Source organism: Anarhichas minor, unplaced genomic scaffold (genome assembly GCF_050575085.1).
Source record: "Anarhichas minor isolate MPS153535 unplaced genomic scaffold, ASM5057508v1 ptg000002l, whole genome shotgun sequence".
In the NCBI taxonomy this organism is placed as follows: domain Eukaryota; kingdom Metazoa; phylum Chordata; class Actinopteri; order Perciformes; family Anarhichadidae; genus Anarhichas; species Anarhichas minor.
The window spans coordinates 8,300,791-8,318,301 of record NW_027466448.1 but is presented as its reverse complement, the minus strand read 5'-3'; the positions used below and the strand labels follow the sequence as shown (position 1 = coordinate 8,318,301).

The 17,511-nt window shown below is 41.0% G+C and overlaps 2 pseudogenes; both read right to left on the bottom strand.

Moving 5' to 3' along the window:
* Positions 1 to 4,473: 4,473 nt before the first annotated feature.
* On the bottom strand, positions 4,474 to 5,290 carry LOC142946873 (cAMP-dependent protein kinase catalytic subunit beta pseudogene; annotated as a pseudogene).
* Positions 5,291 to 6,235: 945 nt separating this feature from the next.
* LOC142946881 (cAMP-dependent protein kinase catalytic subunit gamma-like) lies at positions 6,236 to 8,347 on the bottom strand (annotated as a pseudogene).
* Positions 8,348 to 17,511: the final 9,164 nt, after the last annotated feature.

Below are 17,511 nucleotides of genomic sequence, written 5' to 3'. Positions count from 1 at the left end.
AAACTGAAGCATCCTGGGGGCCAGTTATTTAGGAAAAGACAGATGGCGAGAAGAGGTTTCATGAAAATGACATTCCCATACACAGAAACGACATTGTGACTTAAGTTTCGAGGTAAACGTTTTTTGTCGTTGATTACGCATCACAAATAAACTTCAAATTAGTCCACAGAAGTCTATGTGAGGAGGAGGTTGAGGTGGTGGATGGGTCAAAAAACAGTGAACTTTCACCCAGGAGACTGCTGCATATTTATGTCCATTTTTTGTCTAAATTTCGTAGTCATTTAAAGCAATTATTTTGCTTTGTAGCATTTTTTTGAATATTGTTTTTTTAATTTACAACATTAACCACATGCTTCAAACTGTTTAAAACTGCAACCGTAATCCGGAAAACAAATAATTTACAGTGCAGTTTAGTTTTATGGGAACCTATTATTTTGTAGGAGACAGGGTAGCAGGTCTAGATGTGAGAGGCCAGGGAGCATGTGGTGCTGAAGCAATGAATGGAAGGTGTTGATGCTAATTAATCCAGATTAATCCTGGAGAGCGATCCCAGTTTACACTGATGTATGCCAGACAAATTGTTGCTGTGACTGGTTACCAGCCAGAATGATTGTAGACATGCCGAGATGTTGTTCTTTGAATACCTTAGTCTGATGAGGTGAGACAGGCAGCCAGGGAGAGCTTTGTAGACACAATGGAACCTGGCCAAGGTGGAGTAGAGAGTTGAAGTGTGAGCCACTGGCAGTAAAACAGACAAGAAAAGATCTGTAGAACATCCAAACATTTTGTTTGATCAGCTCCCGGTAGTGGGGTAAAGGTCAAACGTTCCCCTTGTGGAACTTAAAAGAGAAGAGCAGTAGTTTGAGCAGCATACAACTGCACAGAATAAAATCCTGCAGAACCAACGATCACACCTTCAAAATATAGTTCAACGAGAATGATCGTTTCTTGTCTAAAACAGTAGGGTGGCACACGTTTATGTGAATACTTAAAATGCTGAAAACAATTATGATTCTGCTAACTGTTCTCTGGTTATTGATTATTCCCTGATAGGCCATCACTATTTTAATGTGCACAGCATTTATGAGAGTTTTCCTCACAGGCTAAATCTAAAATTAGGGATAGACACTGTATGTACAGTATGTGACTCATGCTCGGCACTAGATGTCCTCATTGGTACGGGGATTTTGGTAAACTGTATTCTCCTGGAATTTATGTGTCAAATATTACGTTTTCATGAAAGTCCATATGAATGGTTGGTCCTAAACTGCATTGTAACCATAATAATTAGACAACTATTTAAAGAAATAATATGATGCTTAAGCTGGAGATATTTCCAGAAATCTGTATTTGGCAGATTGTGATGTTGTTTCAGATATTGGGAGGTCAGAATGGCTTTTTGGATATTCCAATCTCAGAGTTAAACTATACCGATGATTCAGAAGTCAAAGAGGGGTTCCTTTTAACATGACCATGTGCCACGTATAAGAATAATTTATGCTCCTGGTGACCTGCTATGACCCCTCTAATACTAGATTATTATTTTTTTAAATTGCAATAGCTAGAGCTTCCAGGTTAAAGGGAGAAAAAGAGAGTGGCGGGCATCCCTGCTTTGTGCCCCTGTATAACTGAAATGGAGAGTTCCATTACACAGTACTGACGCTATCGGGTCTGTATTTATTAATTTAAGTTAATCCATAGGAACAATGGACCATACCAAATTTGGCTCATGTGTAAAATAAGAAGCCCTATTCAACCCTGTCAAAGGCCTTCTCAGCATAGCGAGCTTGCCATAAGTATGTTGTCCAGGCTGTTAGACAGTATGGCAAGCATTTTGCCATCCACATTTCCTAAGAAAATGGGTGTTTAGGGTCAGGGTGTAAATTTATGAAAAGGTGCAAAAACGACCAAACACACAATTATGGGACAGAGTAAGAACGCTGAACCCTCACTCCTAAAACGGTCGCACGCAACACTGTGATCCTCATAAAACACGAGAAAATATGATCAGTTCACAAGATCCTCAGAATCACAAACTACTTTCAGACTAAAAAGTAAACTCCTGGGAGAAACCAAAATGGTCCGTGTACGTTTTGATAGTTTGTTTTATCGTTAAATCGAAAATACAGAAACACCAAGTTTTCCATTTTTTTTGTCTGTACAAAACTCAAACAGCGAGACGATTTTGTTTTTTGCAAATCTTTTATAAAATGTATAAACAAATGTGGGCCGATGGGAGTATGTTAGCAACAGTTGACTATGCAGTTTAATATTTATTCATCCATGTACTCGATGAATTGTTTGATGCAGTATAGTTCATAATATCACTTCATTGTGTGTGCAGAGTTGTTGCTTGAGTGAACTCAGCATTGACTGTATAAAGAGACAATGTAAATGTGTTTTCTACCAGTAGATGGCAGCATAAGTGTATTTAAACCATAGATTTAGTTATTTTACCTGTGTCTTTGTTAATTATCTAGGTTATTGATACAGATGTATTTAATGCAGGTTATTTCATCTGATATTTGATGTTTAGGGTTAATTTGCAACCTATTTATATACATCATGTATACACTTGTTATTTGTATGTCATGGAAGAGTGAGCATGTGTAGAGAGACGTTTGGTTCATTCTTATTAAACACGAAGTATGATTTACCTAACCCATTGATTTAATTGTCACACTTAAATCCTGAATTGAATGGTTAAACAGAAGAGGTCAAAGGGCCAAGATGAGAAGATATAATGTTGGTCAAATGCTGTGGTCCAAATAAAATGACTTCAGTTTTGTTGACATTGAGATACAGAAAGTTTGACTCTAGAATATTCTAAAAATGTTCCTAATCCCACAAAACAAGAGCAAAAACAAGATGAATTGGTTCTCTTTTCTTCATTGCTACCATGTTATCGGTCTTGTGACCCCTCAGATTGATATCTGGAGCTGCAGGCGGAGGGGAATTTGCTCTGTAGTGCCCAGATGTGAGTGTACTGCTGGACAATGCTGTCAATATTCTGCCAAGGGGATCTTTGCACTCTTCTGAAGACTTGGGATGGAGCAGAGACCATCGTTTTTCAGATCTACTACATAGTCCCTTCATTCCATAACACTGAATGAGGTCGCCATGATCCTTGGGTGCCGATAACCTCTCACTGTCTCGTACACCTGCGTATTAAAGCAGACTCACCACTTTTTTCTTTTTTTTGTACCTACCCACCGTTCTTTGTTTTTTTTTTAACTTTGAAGCAGTTAGTCTTGGATGTTGTTATCCCCTTTTAAAAGTTGTGATATTTTTCAATTTATGAGGAAACACTGAGACTACGGCCAATAAGAATCCACACATTGTAACTGACTCGTCTACGGCGATCTATAAGTATAAACAATTTATTAAGTCAAGCATCAAAGCATAAAGAACATAGATCTATGGTTTCACACAACACAATAATTGATTAAATATCCCTAGCATCAGACACAAAGTCAGGGCTCGGCATATCCATCTCTCCTCTCTGTTTGTGAGCCCTGTTCTATCATTTCCCTGTTACTTTATTCATTCTTCTGAGGAGTTGACCTTGTCCTGCACAGGGACACGTTAGGGCACGGGCACAAGGGGAACATTTATCTAAAAGAGGTGTCGGGTGTTCTTTTATTAGGAGCATAGGTATGCTTAAAAAAATCCCCCCATAGTAAACGACCTTCTAAAAGAATAAGTTTAAAATGGGTAAAGTGTTTAAAAAGAACATCAGAGCAGACGCAGGACGAGCAACGGGAGTCGACCCTTAAAAGAAACCCCAGGATCTCCAAGGTCCGTCCCCCGGTGTGGGTTCCTGTAAAAGTAAAATTCATAAAAACGTGCAAACAAGGGGATAAAGGAATGAAAACAAAATCACACACAGTGTTTCCTTAATAAATAAATAATTAAAATATAACAAATATAAAAAAAGGATAAATAAACATATAGTATATATATATATATATATATACACACACACCCCACATCTAAAACTTAAAAAATAAACAAGTGCTTTACAAAGTAAAAACATGCAAAGGGGGAGGTTTAAAGAAAGAGTCGGGAGTCCAAAATGGGCCTCGTCTGCCTGTCGGGGGAGAGGGGAGGACATCATCCGGAGGGTATGTCTCCACCATGGCAAGAGTTAAAATAGATAAATAAATAAATTAAATTAAAAGGCAAGATAAATATAAATAACAGATAGTCAATCATTTAGGATAAAAGCATGCATAATATATTAAAACCACACGTGAATGTAACCAGCTCCCATTTCATCGATGAGGACTCCGGACTTCCTCCTCGTAGTCGTCAAAGTCGCTGGTGTCGCCTGGGCCTCTGCACTTTGTCAATAATTTAGGATAAAAGCATGCATAATATATTAAAACCACACGTGAATGTAACCAGCTGCCATTCCATAGATGAGGACTCCGAGGGCCCACTGATTTCATGAGCCATTCGCAGTTTCACTGTACCGGCCGTGTGTACTTAGACTTGCACAGCTTTGTTATAGCCTTTGCTGAGAATGATTTCTGGCACCAGGTACTCCGGTGTCCCACACAACGTCCAGGTCCTGCCTTTTACCCACTTGGCAAATCCAAAGTCTGTCACCTGAATATAGCCGTGGTGGTCAATTAGCAGGTTCTCGGGTTTCAGATCTCTGTATATGAAATGTAGTGAATGGAGGTACTCAAAGGTCAGCACTATCTGGGCGGCATAAAACCGTGCATGTGGTTCACTGAACCTTCCGATTCGTCTTAGGTGAGAGAACATCTCTCCTGGAACATATTCCATCACCATGTACAAATTGGAGTTGTCCTTAATTAAACACATACTCTAGTTTGACAAGAAAGGGGAAGCTCACAGCCTGTAATATCCTCTTCTCGTTTAGTGTGTGTTCTATTTGCTTGAGCTTCACCACCTTCTGCTTGTCCCGTATTTTCATGGCAAAGTGTTGCTCTGTTCCTTTGTGTTTCACCAGCATGACTCTTCCAAACGAGCCGGTACCCAGCGTCTTTAGTCTCTCAAAGTCGTCGAGGCACGTCGTGCTCTGTGGTGGGCATTCCCACTTCCGTAAGAAATCTTCTTTGGCTTTGGCTAAAAACTCTTTCACGCTCTCTAGCTCGTTGCCCTTCTTGGCGGTGGCAGCGTTCCCCATGGTGTGTGGAAGACACGGCTCCGACTGAGGCGAGAGGAGAGGAGATGGCGGTGGCTAGCTAACCTTCCTTTTCCGACAGCTCTTATTTCCCGAGATGCTTGGAAAAAAATGTCTTAAAAAACGGACAGATATGCACATAGGACGAATGCTACCTCTGAAAGCTGGCCAGAATTTGACAACAGCCAATGTGACGTGGACTCGTAACAGATCATTAAATATACACCGCTGGCGTCTACAGGGAGCAGCATACAGCGCACACGAGTGTGTGTGTCAACCTGCCGTAGACGAGTCAGTTACAATGTGTGGACTCTTATTGGCCGTAGTCTCAGTGTTTCCTCATAAATTGAAAAATATCACAACTTTTAAAAGGGGATAACAACATCCAAGACTAACTGCTTCAAAGTAAAAAAAAAACAACAAAGAATGGTGGGTAGGTACAAAAAAAAGAAAAAAGTGGTGAGTCTGCTTTAATACGCAGGTGTACGTGACAGGTTATCGGCACCCAAGGATCATGGCGACCTCATTCAGCCTTATGGAATGAAGGGACTATGTAGTAGATCTGAAAAACGATGGTCTCTGCTCCATCCCAAGTCTTTAGAAGAGTGCAAAGATCCTCTTATTTCCCTGATATATCCATGTTCTCGCATCCTAAAACTCGGCAAACTCCTTCCCGCATTTTCCGTTACCTTCCCGGACACAATCTTCTCATAGATCTGAATTGGCTGGTCTGCAAAGAATGGAGGGTAACTAGCTGCCATTTCGTAGATGAGGACTCCGGACTTCCTCCTCCTCGTAGTCATCAAAGTTGCTGGTGTCGCCTGGGCCTCTGCACTTTGTCAATAATTTAGGATAAAAGCATGCATAATATATTAAAACCACACGTGAATGTAACCAGCTCCCATTTCATCGATGAGGACTCCGAGGGCCCACTGATTTAATGAGCCATTCGCAGTTTGGCGGACAGATATGCACATAGGACGAATGCTACCTCTGAAAGCTGGCCAGAATTTGACAACAGCCAATGTGACGTGGACTCGTAACAGATCATTAAATATACACCGCTGGCGTCTACAGGGAGCAGCCTACAGCGCACACGAGTGTGTGTGTCAACCTGCCGTAGACGAGTCAGTTACAATTTGTGGACTCTTATTGGCCGTAGTCTCAGTGTTTCCTCATAAATTGAAAAATATCACAACTTTTAAAAGGGGATAACAACATCCAAGACTAACTGCTTCAAAGTAAAAAAAAAAAAAAAAAGAACGGTGGGTAGGTACAAAAAAAAGAAAAAAGTGGTGAGTCTGCTTTAATACGCAGGTGTACGTGACAGGTTATCGGCACCCAAGGATCATGGCGACCTCATTCAGCCTTATGGAATGAAGGGACTATGTAGTAGATCTGAAAAACGATGGTCTCTGCTCCATCCCAAGTCTTTAGAAGAGTGCAAAGATCCTCTTATTTCCCTGATATATCCATGTTCTCGCATCCTAAAACTCGGCAAACTCCTTCCCGCATTTTCCGTTACCTTCCCGGACACAATCTTCTCATAGATCTGAATTGGCTGGTCTGCAAAGAATGGAGGGTAACTAGCTGCCATTTCGTAGATGAGGACTCCGGACTTCCTCCTCCTCGTAGTCATCAAAGTTGCTGGTGTCGCCTGGGCCTCTGCACTTTGTCAATAATTTAGGATAAAAGCATGCATAATATATTAAAACCACACGTGAATGTAACCAGCTCCCATTTCATCGATGAGGACTCCGGACTTCCTCCTCGTAGTCGTCAAAGTCGCTGGTGTCGCCTGGGCCTCTGCACTTTGTCAATAATTTAGGATAAAAGCATGCATAATATATTAAAACCACACGTGAATGTAACCAGCTGCCATTCCATAGATGAGGACTCCGAGGGCCCACTGATTTCATGAGCCATTCGCAGTTTCACTGTACCGGCCGTGTGTACTTAGACTTGCACAGCTTTGTTATAGCCTTTGCTGAGAATGATTTCTGGCACCAGGTACTCCGGTGTCCCACACAACGTCCAGGTCCTGCCTTTTACCCACTTGGCAAATCCAAAGTCTGTCACCTGAATATAGCCGTGGTGGTCAATTAGCAGGTTCTCGGGTTTCAGATCTCTGTATATGAAATGTAGTGAATGGAGGTACTCAAAGGTCAGCACTATCTGGGCGGCATAAAACCGTGCATGTGGTTCACTGAACCTTCCGATTCGTCTTAGGTGAGAGAACATCTCTCCTGGAACATATTCCATCACCATGTACAAATTGGAGTTGTCCTTAATTAAACGCATACTCTAGTTTGACAAGAAAGGGGAAGCTCACAGCCTGTAATATCCTCTTCTCGTTTAGTGTGTGTTCTATTTGCTTGAGCTTCACCACCTTCTGCTTGTCCCGTATTTTCATGGCAAAGTGTTGCTCTGTTCCTTTGTGTTTCACCAGCATGACTCTTCCAAACGAGCCGGTACCCAGCGTCTTTAGTCTCTCAAAGTCGTCGAGGCACGTCGTGCTCTGTGGTGGGCATTCCCACTTCCGTAAGAAATCTTCTTTGGCTTTGGCTAAAAACTCTTTCACGCTCTCTAGCTCGTTGCCCTTCTTGGCGGTGGCAGCGTTCCCCATGGTGTGTGGAAGACACGGCTCCGACTGAGGCGAGAGGAGAGGAGATGGCGGTGGCTAGCTAACCTTCCTTTTCCGACAGCTCTTATTTCCCGAGATGCTTGGAAAAAAATGTCTTAAAAAACGGACAGATATGCACATAGGACGAATGCTACCTCTGAAAGCTGGCCAGAATTTGACAACAGCCAATGTGACGTGGACTCGTAACAGATCATTAAATATACACCGCTGGCGTCTACAGGGAGCAGCATACAGCGCACACGAGTGTGTGTGTCAACCTGCCGTAGACGAGTCAGTTACAATGTGTGGACTCTTATTGGCCGTAGTCTCAGTGTTTCCTCATAAATTGAAAAATATCACAACTTTTAAAAGGGGATAACAACATCCAAGACTAACTGCTTCAAAGTAAAAAAAAAAAAAAAGAACGGTGGGTAGGTACAAAAAAAAGGCACCCAAGGATCATGGCGACCTCATTCAGCCTTATGGAATCTATGTAGTAGATCTGAAAAACGATGGTCTCTGCTCCATAGATCATACTTATAGATCGTCTACCGTCTTCTGTTCATCGAATGTAATTCCAATCAAACGATCTGCGCGGGGTCCTTCTGAAGGTGTAGTCTTTTGGAGTCAGATTATACGGTGGGCTTTTTGCCCGAGGGTAAATCCCCAACAGTGCTCAGGCCCTAATAATAATAATAATTCCTACAGTTTCAATAGGGACCTCGCGGCCCGACGTTGTCGGTGCTCGGGTCCTAATAAATAAAAAATAAATAACATTGCTGTTTAATTATTGTCAGTCCTTTCTAATGTGGGTTGAGCAAAAGCTTGTCAGTATTAAATTTAACGTGACCGTGTCGTCTCAGTAAGGTAAAGGGGACTTAAATTTACATTGTGATATTTAAGGACTGGAGACCATATTGTCAAGGAATACAACCGGACGAAAGGTCTGACTGACTCCTCACAGCGACAGATGGTTAACCATCCTTTCTGCGGACATGACTGAAACTCATGGGTATTTTCGATGTCGTATCTTTAAGCACATCTTTCTTCTACGCTTGTGGAAAAATATAAATATTTATTATAGGACTGTACCCAACACAGAATTTTGTCCGTCAACTGGGATTTGTGCCTACCAACTGTTCAATACGAAGATTTGTTTGTTTTCAGCTCAGCACCACACCAAATTGAATTATCTGTCGTGTTAAGACATCAGATTCTCACATCGGAGAAAGAACATTTTTATTTGGCATAGCATACAGGATTCTCACTTTTTTATTAAGTGGCATCCTTCAATTCTTATTGCTCGGAAATTTATTGTAAACATTGCCGTTAATAGATTTGTTCACTCTGCCCTTATCAAGACGTCACCGCCATGGCATGTGAGAGAGATTTCAGTCAAATAATATGGTAATTAAATCTATTTGACCAATTTATTTTTCCCCTTAGTTCAACGGGATCTCTTAAAAATACGTGTAAAGACCATGATCTCTTAACAGCGCATCAGTGGCACGTAATGTGTTACATAACGTGCTGCCACCATCGATGCAATTTAGCGTAAGGTTTTGGCTATAAGCTAACGTTAGGTTTCTTTAGTCAAAGTTGTTAACTGAAATTACAACTTTGGCAGATTATATTTGCTGTAGCTAACTAATTTTAGCTAGTCGTGTGTGAGTTGGAAAATAATGCTTTTTAAGACTGATTTGTAGGCCGATTATGGAGAGACACAGATGGGCAGGCCACATGGTCGTATTTAATGTTAGTGTGATGATCAGAGTATGACTCAAGTGCAGAAATAACAGACCAGAGTGAAGTTGCAAAAAATAAAAGTAAAGAGAGCAGAATTAGACACACGTCATAAATAGTCAAAAACAAAAGGCTTAACAATACTACAAACTATTACAGGATGCACAAAAACAGGTTTCGGTTTCAGGAATCACAGGAATAAACTGACACAGGAGCTCTTGTCTACGTAAATGACTGAGACAATCTGGGGCTTGCTTGGTGAACAGCTGGGGTTTAAGTACTGGGGAGGTCTGAGGACACAGGTGCAGAACAAAACAGGCGGGAAACTAAACAAAGACAGGAAGTAAAGTAACTGTTTAAGCATGAGTAGGTGAATGACAAAATAAAACAGGAAGTGAACTCAGCAAGTGTTCATGCAAGTCGTCACAGTTAGTATGACACAAACACACTGTGTATACAATTCCTGTTTTAAAATAAGTTTGAAGAGGAACATTATACTGGAGGCAGTGTTTTTAATCAATTCATGTAGTTTACGTTAGCTAGCTACAGCCGATAGAATCTGCCAGCCATAGATGTCAGAGCAGACAAAATTGATAGTAACCACTACCTCTGTCTGATACCTCTGTCTGAAATCAAGGACCTGTTTCCGTTATTATTAATAAATTAAATCTGCCATCTTAACCACTGTAAACTTTTTAAATGTGCCACGTGAGAATGGAAAAGCTTGACAGGCATAGGAGCGATTAATGAGGGCAGGTTTTAGCGGTCATTTGATCAAGATTTTTTATTTATTTTGAAACTCACTTAGAGACAAAAACTGAAATTTCAAGATATTTCCAATACCCCAAACCTATCTGTGTTCATAAATAAATCATATTAATTAAATGAGTTAGTTTCCTGTTTAACGCTGAACGCTATGACCAACAATAGATGTGCATTAGCTGTGTGGAGTGATTTCCTGTCTGGTGTTACTTGTTGATTGACGGGTAGAAAACAGCCGTGCTGTCTGGGTCATCTGGGTCTGACAGGCATGAATGGATCTAATTTCCATATGTAATTTTCAGTCGAATATAATATTTTGTTAAAATAACATGACTTTGTATTATTTCCGTGTTGGAGTTGTATCTGCATGGAGCTATTAATGTCTGTGCATTTAAATGAAAAATACCAGCATCATGATTCCTCCTTACTCCAACAAAAAAATCTATGTGGCCATAAATCCCATATATTATTATTTTTATAAGACTTCTGAGATTTGTTTGTTATTATCACCTCTTATGAACTGCGTAGACAAACATTAGTGTGATTTTAACTTTGAAGGCCAGGGTCTGTTTTGATTTGACGCTCCCGTAGGAGTTTAAGTTACGTGAACCCGCACTGGGCTAGCCCACTCCTTAAACGGTCTGGGGGTGACCCAAAGCTGGACCGATCAGTCTAAAGAAAAGGAAAAATAATAATAATAAATGAATAAAATACAATCAATACAAAAATTACAATTTAAAAAACCCAACAATAAATAAATAAATAAAATAAGATTTAACCCGATTGACCCGGATTGAACTGACTGTCCTATTCTGGAGCTCCCTGAGCTATCCTGCAGCAATGACCAGCAATGACCAGCAGCAAGTATAATAAATATGTAATCACACAGTAAATAAATAATTAGATGAAGAAAGGTACTAAAAAGCACAAATATATCAGAAAACTGAAGGAATAAAGCTCAACGGTGAGCAGGAGCTGCTGGAACAGGCTGGCACTCGTGCGGTGCCATATGAAGGGCAACTTGTCGCCCTAAATTACATTTCGTTGTGTACATGTATCATGTAACTATTTGTACATTGGAGAGAAAAGAAAAAGATTTAGATATAATAAATACACTAAATACATCTTTAATATATTTTATTAAAAGAACAATTAACACGGGACACAGGATATTTCAAACGTATATTTTTCATATCGTTTAGCACAGTGGTTCTCAACTGGTCTGGCTGCGGGACCCATCATCACCCCTTAATGACAAGCCGCGACCCGATTTATTTATATATATATATATACTATATGTTTATTTATCCTTTTTTATATTTGTTATATTTTAATTATTTATTTATTAAGGAAACACTGTGTGTGATTTTGTTTTTATTCCTTTATCCCCTTGTTTGCCCGTTTTTATGAATTTTACTTTTACAGGAACCCACACCGAGGGACAGACCTTGGAGATCCTGGGGTTTCTTTTAAGGGTCGACTCCCGTTGCTCGTCCTGCGTCTGCTCTGATGTTCTTTTTAAACACTTTACCCATTTTAAACTTATTCTTTTAGAAGGTCGTTTACTATGGGGGGATTTTTTTAAGCATACCTATGCTCCTAATAAAAGAACATCCGACATCTCTTTTAGATAAATGTTCCCCTTGTGCCCGTGCCCTAACGTGTCCCTGTGCAGGACAAGGTCAACTCCTCAGAAGAATGAATAAAGTAACAGGGAAATGATAGAACAGGGCTCACAAACACAGAGAGGAGAGATGGATATGCCGAGCCCTGACTTTGTGTCTGATGCTAGGGATATTTAATCAATTATTGTGTTGTGTGAAACCATAGATCTATGTTCTCTATGCTTTGATGCTTGACTTAATAAACTGTTTATACTTATAGATCGTCTACCGTCTTCTGTTCATCGAAAGTAATTCCAATCAAACGATCTGCGCGGGGTCCTTCTGAAGGTGTAGTCTTTTGGAGTCAGATTATACGGTGGGCTTTTTGCCCGAGGGTAAATCCCCAACAGTGCTCAGGCCCTAATAATAATAATAATTCCTACAGTTTCAATAGGGACCTTGCGGCCCGACGTTGTCGGTGCTCGGGTCCTAATAAATAAAAAATAAATAACATTGCTGTTTAATTATTGTCAGTCCTTTCTAATGTGGGTTGAGCAAAAGCTTGTCAGTATTAAATTTAACGTGACCGTGTCGTCTCAGTAAGGTAAAGGGGACTTAAATTTACATTGTGATATTTAAGGACTGGAGACCATATTGTCAAGGAATACAACCGGACGAAAGGTCTGACTGACTCCTCACAGCGACAGATGGTTAACCATCCTTTCTGCGGACATGACTGAAACTCATGGGTATTTTCGATGTTGTATCTTTAAGCACATCTTTCTTCTACGCTTGTGGAAAAATATAAATATTTATTATAGGACTGTACCCAACACAGAATTTTGTCCGTCAACTGGGATTTGTGCCTACCAACTGTTCAATACGAAGATTTGTTTGTTTTCAGCTCAGCACCACACCAAATTGAATTATCTGTCGTGTTAAGACATCAGATTCTCACATCGGAGAAAGAACATTTTTATTTGGCATAGCATACAGGATTCTCACTTTTTTATTAAGTGGCATCCTTCAATTCTTATTGCTCGGAAATTTATTGTAAACATTGCCGTTAATAGATTTGTTCACTCTGCCCTTATCAAGACGTCACCGCCATGGCATGTGAGAGAGATTTCAGTCAAATAATATGGTAATTAAATCTATTTGACCAATTTATTTTTCCCCTTAGTTCAACGGGATCTCTTAAAAATACGTGTAAAGACCATGATCTCTTAACAAGCGCATCAGTGGCATGTAATGTGTTACATAACATGCTGCCACCATCAATGCAATTTAGCGTAAGGTTTTGGCTATAAGCTAATGTTAGGTTTCTTTAGTCAAAGTTGTTAACTGAAATTACAACTTTCGTTGGCAGATTATATTTGCTGTAGCTAACTAATTTTAGCTAGTCGTGTGTGAGTTGGAAAATAATGCTATCTGCATGGAGCTATTAATGTCTGTGCATTTAAATGAAAAATACCAGCATCATGATTCCTCCTTACTCCAACAAAAAATCTATGTGGCCATAAATCCCATATATTATTATTATTATAAGACTTCTGAGATTTGTTTGTTATTATCACCTCTTATGAACTGAGTAGACAAACATTAGTGTGATTTTAACTTTGAAGGCCAGGGTCTGTTTTGATTTGACGCTCCCGTAGGAGTTTAAGTTACGTGAACCCGCACTGGGCTAGCCCACTCCTTAAACGGTCTGGGGGTTTAAACACGGGTTTAGACCCGATATATATATATATATATATATATATATATATATATATATATATATATATATATATATATTCAAGAAGTCTAAAATGATTACGTAACAGAATTCATTTTAGAAAAGTTATTTTCACTGAATTGCCCTGCAGCTTTAAATTCAGTTAATTCAGGGTGAATTGAAATAGCCACAATATTATATTTGTCTCATCTTCTAAGAAGATAAATTAGTGTGGGAAAAATTCACTAATAAGAGTTTGTCCAGTCAGAGTCTAATGACTCTGGTCTCTCTCGCCATTTTTCTCTTTTGGAAATCGTCCTAGGATTCTGAATTTCACAACTCACACTTCAATAGTCCTGCTCTGCTGTCTATATCCTCGTCTCTCCTCCGTGTGTCACGGTGTGTGTACATCTCACTCAAGTCAGGAAACTTGTCAGAATGCCCATATATGATTGGCTGAGCTTTATCACGTGATGTGATTCACAACACATACCAGCATCCAATAGTATCCAATGCTGGTATCATACTAATACTAATACTAATAAGGATATCAACATGTATGTATATATATATATATATATATATATATTGTTAGAAAAATTCACACGAGGTTTACAAATCATTAAACAATGGATATTTATTCTTGCAAGAAGGAACAAGTTGAAACACAAACAGATTTTGCATCAAGACTGCTCAGAGGTCTGCCTCTGAGCTCTAAGCATTTATACTTGTAAACAAGAAAGGAATGTCACAGGATAATTTATGATAAGACATCTGTCACTAAGGAAAACACTCACACAAACACTGTGCTCAAATCACAAAGTCTGGTTGAACAGTTTGTTCCAGCCTCAGGGTCACTTTCTCGTAATCAGGAAGTCTTGGTAGCAAATCAACAAGGCGTAAGTATTGACGCCTTCACAGGTTTATTATGGCTTATTTAGGGTAAACAGCTTGAGATGTTCTTTCGACCGACAACTGCTTCTTGATAGCTTTAACATTTGCTCCGTGACCTAGTGTCAGTGAAAGTTCCCACAAGCACAGTTTTAACACTTACAGAGGGCATGAGCCTCTGTTTAAATGCACACATTCACTGATTATTTAAATGCATAGTAAGAGTCATTTAGATTTTTCCCCAACATATATATACAGTTGTGTGAAAAAGTGTTTGCCCCCTTCCTGATTTCTTATTTTTTTGCATGTTTGTCACACTTAAATGTTTCAGATCATCAAACAAATTTAAATATTAGACAAAGATAACACAAGTAAACACAAAATGCAGTTTTTAAATGAAGGTTTTTATTATTAAGGGGGAAAAAAAATCCAAACCTACATGGCCCTGTGTGAAAAAGTGATTGCCCCCCCCTGTTAAAACATAAATTAACTGTGGTTTATCACATCTTTGGAAAGCTGAGTTCAATTTCTCTAGCCACACCCAGGCCTGGTTACTGCCACACCTGTTCTCAATCAAGAAATCACTTAAGACCATCACACCAAGATTAAAGCAATGTCCAACAACATAAATATAAACTTGTGTAACAGAACTTTAGTTATTCTTCATGAATCATCTCACGACCCCTCAGATTTATCTTGTGACCCTTTGAAGGGGGCCCAACCCCTAGGTTGAGAACCACTGGACTAAACTACTGAAGTGTATGTAGATTAGTTTAATAAAGCTCCACCTGCAGCTACAACAGTGAATGCTACTTATGCAATGATGCATACCAACCTAATAATGTCACATATGATTATTTATCAGTCACAGGGGCAAATACTTGTAATGCTGATAATTAAAGTACATTTAGCTGATAATGCATCTGCACTTTTAAGTATTTTGAATGCAGGATTTAACATGTAATGCAGTATTTTTTTTACATTCTTGTATTTTTTCATTACTTAAATAAAGGCTCTGAAGCCACAGATTATGTGAATTTACGTTTGACATGGTTGCACATAATAAAAATAACAGGCTGAAAAGAGTCTTTCTCAAAATGTCACCGTTTTCATTTAAACTTCAGATTTCCCTTCCACAGAGCCGCAGGGACCCGGAGCCTCCAACAGATGGTGCTAATGTCTCTCTCTCCACATCAAGAGTGAGGTATTCAACAGGAAAGCTGTCATCACCGTTATGTTGACTGCTGCAGACCTGTCTTCTGCATCTCCAACACTAACCCCCCGTCAAGCTGTAATATTAGTTCAGCGTGGCAGTGTAGCACACTGACTGTAATCCTGCGGGCTTAATAATAATAATAATAATAACAACTCGGGGACAACATCAAGCGGTCCTGCACCGCAAGGCTCGGGGACAACTTCAACCAGTCCTGTACCACAAGGCTCAGGGACAGCTTCATCAGGTCCTGGACCACAAGGCTCGGGGACAGCTTCATCAGGTCCTGCACCACAAGGCTCAGGGACAGCTTCATCAGGTCCTGGACCACAAGGCTCAGGGACAGCTTCATCAGGTCCTGCACCACAAGGCTCAGGGACAGCTTCATCAGGTCCTGCACCACAAGGCTCAGGGACAACATCAAGCCGTCCTGCACCACAAGGCTCAGGGACAACATCAAGCGGTCCTGCACCACAAGGCTCGGGGACAGCTTCATCAGGTCCTGCACCACAAGGCTCGGGGACAGCTTCATTAGGTCCTGCACCACAAGGCTCGGGGACAGCTTCATCAGGTCCTGCACCACAAGGCTCAGGGACAACATCAAGCGGTCCTGCACCACAAGGCTCGGGGACAGCTTCATCAGGTCCTGCACCACAAGGCTCGGGGACAGCTTCATCAGGTCCTGCACCACAAGGCTCAGGGACAGCTTCATCAGGTCCTGCACCACAAGGCTCAGGGACAACATCAAGCGGTCCTGCACCACAAGGCTCAGGGACAGCTTCATCAGGTCCTGGACCACAAGGCTCAGGGACAGCTTCATCAGGTCCTGCACCACAAGGCTCAGGGACAACATCAAGCGGTCCTGCACCACAAGGCTCAGGGACAGCTTCATCAGGTCCTGCACCACAAGGCTCAGGGACAACATCAAGCGGTCCTGCACCACAAGGCTCGGTGACAGCTTCATCAGGTCCTGCACCACAAGGCTCAGGGACAGCTTCATCAGGTCCTGCACCACAAGGCTCAGGGACAACATCAAGCGGTCCTGTACCACAAGGCTCGGGGACAGCTTCATCAGGTCCTGCACCACAAGGCTCAGGGACAACTTCAACCAGTCCTGTACCACAAGGCTCAGGGACAGCTTCATCAGGTCCTGCACCACAAGGCTCAGGGACAACATCAAGCGGTCCTGTACCACAAGGCTCGGGGACAGCTTCATCAGGTCCTGCACCACAAGGCTCGGGGACAGCTTCATCAGGTCCTGCACCACAAGGCTCAGAACTTTATGTATCATTATGCAAACCCTACCTGGGCTATTCATGTTTTTTTTGAACCAGCAACACCCTCTACATGACATGTCTAATCAGCATCGAGTATTAACAGTAAGTTAAATTGGTTCAGATTGATTCAGTCTGGCTTCGTGGCACAAAGGCTGTAAAACTGCCTGTGCCGGTGACTGAACTTTTGCTACTTGCTTACTTACTTATTTACTTACTTACTTACCTACCAACCAAGATCAGCCAGGGGGAGTATTACCCCTCTGACAGCCAAGCTGGGTGAAAACCGGTCATCCGGTGGTGTGTCTGTGCCTCCCACAGTCAGCCTCATTGCCAGCAGCAGGCTGAACTAATCAGTTAGCGGGTTAGCTGCAGCTCGACGCGGCTGAAAAAAACTTCCAAGATGCACCTGAGTAGGTGAGGGGGGGGTGCATCCATCCAACACACAGGGAGACATCAGCCGGGCTTTTAGAGGAGCGCGTCCTTCTCTCCGGGTGTACACTCCCATTTTTTGGCAGAACACCCTCCG